The 7962-nt window shown below is 47.4% G+C and overlaps 1 pseudogene; it reads left to right on the forward strand.

Annotated features, from left to right (window-relative positions):
- The first annotated feature begins 617 nt into the window (after nt 1–617).
- The window catches only part of LOC135561597 (G-protein coupled receptor 4-like), a 10382-nt pseudogene continuing 3037 nt past the window's right edge, over nt 618–7962 (forward strand).

Here is a 7962-nt window from a genome sequence, read left to right on the forward strand (position 1 = left end):
GGTTATTAAGGGCTAGTAAGGCTTGCTTTCTTGTAAGTAAGCATTTCAATGTAAGCTCTACACCTGTTGTATTCGGTGCTTGTGATGAATATAATTTGATTTGATTATATACTGCAGTGGTTATAGAAGGATTATATGTGCATATATAATATGAATAAAGACTGATATTATAGCGAAAATAAATACTTTGCATGATACTGTTTCTTGAACGTGTTGATTATCTCTCTCCCTCTCCCCCCTCTCTCTCTCTCCCTGTTTATCTCTCTCTCTCCCTGTTTCTCTCTCTCTCTCTCTCTCTCTCTCTCTCCCTGTTTATCTCTCTCTCTCTCTCTCTCTCTCTCTCTCTTCTCTCAATTCAATTTCAATTTCAATTCAATTCAAGGGCTTTATTGGCATGGGAAACATGTGTTAACATTGCCAAAGCAAGTGAGGTAGACAACATACAAAGTGAATATATAAAGTGAAAAACAACAACACTCTCTCGCTCTTTCACTCTCTATCCCCATCCCTCTATCTCTCCCTCTCTCTCTCTCTCTCTCTCTCTCTCTCTCTTCTTTGGCTCTTTCCCTTACAGATCCCAAGAATTTTCACACATTACAGTTACAAGCATCATTAAGATGAAAGTATATGAAATCAATGATACGTCCAACCCTCCTCTGATCGCCCTCATTGATCCGGGTGTACAGTGTGTGAATGTGGCACATTATATCCCCATGCTTACTGCTTCCTTTTCAATCAATATCATCCTGGGTCTCCCAACCAATGTCTACATCCTCTGGCTGATACTGACTGGAGCTGGAGGGACGATGGCCTCAGAGTTCTTCTCTCTCAACCTGACCGTGTCTGAGATCCTCTTCTGCTTCTTTAATACCATCAGCATGGCTGGTCTCTACATCCAGTCTGATTTTGTCCGCAAAGCTTCTCATTTTTCTTTTGGGTTCGTTTTCTCTGGTCGTCCCCTGTTCCAGTGCTGCATCTGTGTGGAGCGCTACCTGGCGGTGGTCCATCCTGTTGTCTTCCTGAAGTATAAACCCCTGAGATACAGGGTGGGGTGTTGTAGTGTTGTCTGGCTGATGGTTCTTGGGTCTTGCTGTCTATGTTTGTTTGAGTTGTTTTCACCACCTTTTGTTTACTCTCTCTTTGTCCAGACAATGATCTATTTTTCTCTGATGTCATTCTGCTGCCTCTCAGTTCTCTGGGCTCTGAAACGTCCAGGGCCGGGGGATGGGACAGGGAGGGGACAAACAGCATTAAGATGAAGGCCTTTAAGATCATTTTGATTATCCTGGTTTATGCTGTGGTGTCTCAACTCCCAGTGGCATTGATGGCTCAGACTCAAAGTTACATTTCATGTATAGAGTTTTTTTCAGGAACGGCCTTTTGTTTCTGCCTCCATGTCATCTCTGGGTTTGTGCAGCCCCTCCTCTACCTCCACAGGGTTGGAAAGCTGCCCTGTATCAGAGGACTCTAAGATAAAAAGTTAAATCGCTTCACCCCATTAGTGCCTTAAAGAATGTACGATATGTCATTATATTTATGTTTTTCCATAATCAATTGTGAATTGAAATGTATGATTTTTTCCTCAACTGATTTTTTGTTTTCCAATGTCTGATGTTTGAATGCATTTCCAATGTAATCAGTGGCCTAAAAAGCCGGGGTTGGAACCAGTTCATAGAACAGAACAGAAACATAAGACATTTTTCGAGGAACAGAGTCCAAACCGGGAACGAAACTGATCTATACTGTTCTAGAACAGAAACGTTATTTTAAAAAGCATGAGAACTGATTAGTAATGCTCTTTTACATTCCAGGATTCTTTTTTTATGTCCGCAAAAATGCTCTCAAAGCGCTTTTACAAATCCCTGACTTTGTCACTCAGAAACATATTACAGTGTTTACCTGACTTCCATCTGAAAATACTTGCCAGTGAGTGTGTAGGCAAGCTGCCCTACCCCTTCTGAAGCATAGTTTAGTAGTTTCCTGAAGTTACAAACATGATTTGGTTAAGGGTGCTGTACTGCAGCGCCAGCTGTGCCATCAGAGACTCTGGGTTAGCGCCCAGGCCCTGTCGTAACTGACCGGGAGGTCCGTGGGGCGACGCACAATTGGCCTAGCGTGGTCCGGGTTAGGGAGGGCTTGGCCGGTTGGGATGTCCTTGTCTCATCGTGCACCAGCGACTCCTGTGGCGGGCCAGGCGCAGGGCACGCTAACCAAGGTGCACGGTGTTTCCTCCGACACATTGGCACGGCTGGCTTCTGGGTTGGATGCGCGCTGTGTTAAGAAGCAGTGCGGTTGTGTATCGGAGGACGCATGACTTTCAACCTTCGTCTCTCCCGAGCCCGTACGGGAGTTGTAGCGATGAGACAAGATAGTAGCTACTAAAAACAATTGGATCCCACGAAATTGGGGAGAAAAAGGGGTAAAAATCAGTTCAAAGACATTCACAGTTCCTTCATAGAAGCCTCTCCTCCGTAGGTATAATTCTGTGGGTCTATTTCAGATAATGCACGTCTTAGCAAAAAGAAGCACAGCGCTTCAAGCCAAACTTCCTCCTGCTCCACCCCTTTTCGCTCTCTCCACACCTGCAAAATTTCAGACGCATCTCACGCCTTACACAGCTTTGTCCAATGCATGTAAAAGGTAATCCTGCAAGCTGCTCTATCAGCACTGATTATCAGCACTGTCATTTAATGTCGATCTAAATGTAAAAAATAAATACAAATCAGAGGTTTTAAAAAGTAAATAACTTTCTTTTTTTTTCAACCGGTTCAGAACTTTATTTTGATGGTCAGAAAAAAAAAATATGATTCTATTCAGAACGAAACTATTGGAAAATGATTTTGGTATCAACCCCTGCTAGAAAATGATGGTTGGATTCCTCCCGCTGTAGATTTTGTTTTGATAATATTGGGTCATTTAGTTTATGTATTCACACAGTGTAAACCAGACCAAGTCCATAATTAGATATATAGGCCGAGCTTCAAACCGATCTAGCAGGTAGACAATGCAGCTTTTAAAGGCAACCTAACCGTGTTCATGGAGATGGTATTCAAGGTAAACACTGCACATTTCGGCTCAATTGGAAATTACCTTTAAATGTCAATAGCGTTTCACATTCAGCTGGCTAATGCAGAAAGATTCTGGCACCATACATTTACATGTGTTTTCTTTTGAAATGATGGATAATGATCGTGCTTGAAAGTTCAAATGTAAATATTGTTGGGTTGATGGGATTAAATACATTATTAATAATGTCAGGTGTGGTCCATTAAGTGAGGTGATGAGCAACATCAGTTTACAGACAGGAGCAACACAGGTGTTTTAGTGGTGGTGTAAACCTGATCCTAAGCTCGATCTTAAGACTGATACACCTAAAGTAGACACCTCCTCTGCCGGCTCTACGGCCACAACTGGTGGCAAAGACAGACTGTGGGAACTACGATCTCTGGTTGACAGGACTCACTGTCCCAGTCAGGATTAAAGGTTGAGACAGTGACAGGAGTCTATACTAAATAGGAGGACTCACTGTCTCAGTCAGGATTAAAGGTTGAGAAGGGACTAGGGTCGATACTAAACAGGAGGACTCACTGTCTCAGTCAGGATTAAAGGTTGAGAAGGGACTAGGGTCGATACTAAACAGGAGGACTCACTGTCTCAGAGGTAGGACTTCCGGGTTGGAGCGAGCAGTCGCATCCGCACTTCGGTCTGCACTTCGGTCTGCAGGTAGTATAACTTTTCATTACATTTCATTACATTTCATTATAGTACAACGGTTTGATTTGTCTAATCTTAGCAATTTCTTCTTAGCTAGCTACATAGCCGTCTTTGTATCAAAGATAATTGCGTAATTATCGTATTTCGTCGTCCTAACGTATCTGCCCAGCAGCTAGCCAGCTAGCTAACGCCCACCGTCTACATAGCTAGCTACATAGCCGTCTCTGTATCAAAGATAATTGTGTAGATAATTGTGTAGTCTAGAGCGATTTTCTAGGTTACCTAGCCAGCTATTGTCGTTATTTTAACGCAACGTAACGTAATCAACACTGCTAGCTAGCCAGCTAGCCCCTGAATCAACAACGCAGCCACTGCCAGCTAGCCTACAAAGTCAACAACGCAGCCACTGCCAGCTAGCCTACTTCAGCAGTACTGTATCATTTTTAATCATTTTAGTCAATAAGAATAGCAGCACTGTAGAAACTATTACCCTCAACTGAACGACTTGATTAGTGTAGTGTTAGCTAGCTACATAGTTGTCTTTGCTGTCTTCGTATCCAAGATAATTGTGTAGTTTAGAGTGTGTAGTTTTAGAGTGATTATCTTAATTTACCGAGGTTAGCTAGCCAGCTATTTGTCGTCCTTAACGTAGGAGACACTGCTAGCTAGCCAACAGCTAGCCAACGTCTACCGATTAGAACTCAACAACCCGGTCGCATTCCGCCTCGCTCCACAGGTAGTATCACATTTTCATTTCATTTCATTACAGTACAACGGTTTGATTTGTTTGATCGTAGCTAGCTACATAGCTAGCTACATAGCCGTCTCTGTATCAAAGATAATTGTGTAGTCTAGAGCGATTTTCTAGGTTACCTAGCCAGCTATTGTCATTCTTTTAACGCAACGTAACGTAATCAACACTGCTAGCTAGCCAGCTAGCCCCGAATCAACAACGCAGCCACTGCCAGCTAGCCTACAAAGTCAACAACGCAGCCACTGCCAGCTAGCCTACTTCAGCAGTACTGTATCATTTTTAATCATTTTAGTCAATAAGATTCTTGCTACGTAAGCTCAACTTTCTGAACATTCGAGACGTGTAGTCCACTTGTCATTCCAATCTCCTTTGCATTAGCGTAGCCTCTTCTGTAGCCTGTCAACTATGTGTCTGTCTATCCCTGTTCTCTCCTCTCTGCACAGACCATACAAACGCTCCACACCGCGTGGCCGCGGCCACCCTAATCTGGTGGTCCCAGCGCGCACGACCCACGTGGAGTTCCAGGTCTCCGGTAGCCTCTGGAACTGCCGATCTGCGGCCAACAAGGCAGAGTTCATCTCAGCCTATGCCTCCCTCCAGTCCCTCGACTTCTTGGCACTGACGGAAACATGGATCACCACAGATAACACTGCTACTCCTACTGCTCTCTCTTCGTCCGCCCACGTGTTCTCGCACACCCCGAGAGCTTCTGGTCAGCGGGGTGGTGACACCGGGATCCTCATCTCTCCCAAGTGGTCATTCTCTCTTTCTCCCCTTACCCATCTGTCTATCGCCTCCTTTGAATTCCATGCTGTCACAGTTACCAGCCCTTTCAAGCTTAACATCCTTATCATTTATCGCCCTCCAGGTTCCCTCGGAGAGTTCATCAATGAGCTTGATGCCTTGATAAGCTCCTTTCCTGAGGACGGCTCACCTCTCACAGTTCTGGGCGACTTTAACCTCCCCACGTCTACCTTTGACTCATTCCTCTCTGCCTCCTTCTTTCCACTCCTCTCCTCTTTTGACCTCTCCCTCTCACCTTCCCCCCCTACTCACAAAGGCAGGCAATACGCTCGACCTCATCTTTACTAGATGCTGTTCTTCCACTAACCTCATTGCAACTCCCCTCCAAGTCTCCGACCACTACCTTGTATCCTTTTCCCTCTCGCTCTCATCCAACACTTCCCACACTGCCCCTACTCGGATGGTATCGCGCCGTCCCAACCTTCGCTCTCTCTCCCCCGCTACTCTCTCCTCTTCCATCCTATCATCTCTTCCCTCTGCTCAAACCTTCTCCAACCTATCTCCTGATTCTGCCTCCTCAACCCTCCTCTCCTCCCTTTCTGCATCCTTTGACTCTCTATGTCCCCTATCCTCCAGGCCGGCTCGGTCCTCCCCTCCCGCCTCCGTGGCTCAACGACTCATTGCGAGCTCACAGAACAGGGCTCCGGGCAGCCGAGCGGAAATGGAGGAAAACTCGCCTCCTGCGGACCTGGCATCCTTTCACTCCCTCCTCTCTACATTTTCCTCTTCTGTCGCTGCTGCTAAAGCCACTTTCTACCACTCTAAATTCCAAGCATCTGCCTCTAACCCTAGGAAGCTCTTTGCCACCTTCTCCTCCCTCCTGAATCCCCCCCCTCCTCCCTCTCTGCAGATGACTTCACAACCATTTTGAAAAGAAGGTCGACGACATCCGATCCTCGTTGCTAAGTCAAACGACACCGCTGGTTCTGCTCACACTGCCCTACCCTGTGCTCTGACCTCTTTCTCCCCTCTCTCTCCAGATGAAATCTCGCGTCTTGTGACGGCCGGCCGCCCAACAACCTGCCCGCTTGACCCTATCCCCTCCTCTCTTCTCCAGACCATTTCCGGAGACCTTCTCCCTTACCTCACCTCGCTCATCAACTCATCCCTGACCGCTGGCTACGTCCCTTCCGTCTTCAAGAGAGTGAGAGTTGCACCCCTTCTGAAAAAACCTACACTCGATCCCTCCGATGTCAACAACTACAGACCAGTATCCCTTCTTTCTTTTCTCTCCAAAACCCTTGAACGTGCCGTCCTTGGCCAGCTCTCCCGCTATCTCTCTCAGAATGACCTTCTTGATCCAAATCAGTCAGGTTTCAAGACTAGTCATTCAACTGAGACTGCTCTTCTCTGTATCACGGAGGCGCTCCGCACTGCTAAAGCTAACTCTCTCTCCTCTGCTCTCATCCTTCTAGACCTATCGGCTGCCTTCGATACTGTGAACCATCAGATCCTCCTCTCCACCCTCTCCAAGTTGGGCATCTCCGGCGCGGCCCACGCTTGGATTGCGTCCTACCTGACAGGTCGCTCCTACCAGGTGGCGTGGCGAGAATCCGTCTCCTCACCACGTGCTCTCACCACTGGTGTCCCCCAGGGCTCTGTTCTAGGCCCTCTCCTATTCTCGCTATACACCAAGTCACTTGGCTCTGTCATAACCTCACATGGTCTCTCCTATCATTGCTATGCAGACGACACACAATTAATCTTCTCCTTTCCCCCTTCTGATGACCAGGTGGCGAATCGCATCTCTGCATGTCTGGCAGACATATCAGTGTGGATGACGGATCACCACCGCAAGCTGAACCTCGGCAAGACGGAGCTGCTCTTCCTCCCGGGGAAGGACTGCCCGTTCCATGATCTCGCCATCACGGTTGACAACTCCACTGTGTCCTCCTCCCAGAGCGCTAAGAACCTTGGCGTGATCCTGGACAACACCCTGTCGTTCTCAACTAACATCAAGGCGGTGGCCCGTTCCTGTAGGTTCATGCTCTACAACATCCGCAGAGTACGACCCTGCCTCACACAGGAAGCGGCGCAGGTCCTAATCCAGGCACTTGTCATCTCCCGTCTGGATTACTGCAACTCGCTGTTGGCTGGGCTCCCTGCCTGTGCCATTAAACCCCTACAACTCATCCAGAACGCCGCAGCCCGTCTGGTGTTCAACCTTCCCAAGTTCTCTCACGTCACCCCGCTCCTCCGCTCTCTCCACTGGCTTCCAGTTGAAGCTCGCATCCGCTACAAGACCATGGTGCTTGCCTACGGAGCTGTGAGGGGAACGGCACCTCAGTACCTCCAGGCTCTGATCAGGCCCTACACCCAAACAAGGGCACTGCGTTCATCCACCTATGGCCTGCTCGCCTCCCTACCACTGAGGAAGTACAGTTCCCGCTCAGCCCAGTCAAAACTGTTCGCTGCTCTGGCACCCCAATGGTGGAACAAACTCCCTCACGACGCCAGGACAGCGGAGTCAATCACCACCTTCCGGAGACACCTGAAACCCCACCTCTTTAAGGAATACCTAGGATAGGATAAAGTAATCCTTCTCACCCCCCTCCCCCCCTTAAAAGATTTAGATGTACTATTGTAAAGTGGCTGCTCCACTGGATGTCATAAGGTGAATGCACCAATTTGTAAGTCGCTCTGGATAAGAGCGTCTGCTAAATGACTTAAATGTAAATGTAGAAGGGACT

Source organism: Oncorhynchus nerka, linkage group LG18, assembly GCF_034236695.1.
Source record: "Oncorhynchus nerka isolate Pitt River linkage group LG18, Oner_Uvic_2.0, whole genome shotgun sequence".
Taxonomy (NCBI): domain Eukaryota; kingdom Metazoa; phylum Chordata; class Actinopteri; order Salmoniformes; family Salmonidae; genus Oncorhynchus; species Oncorhynchus nerka.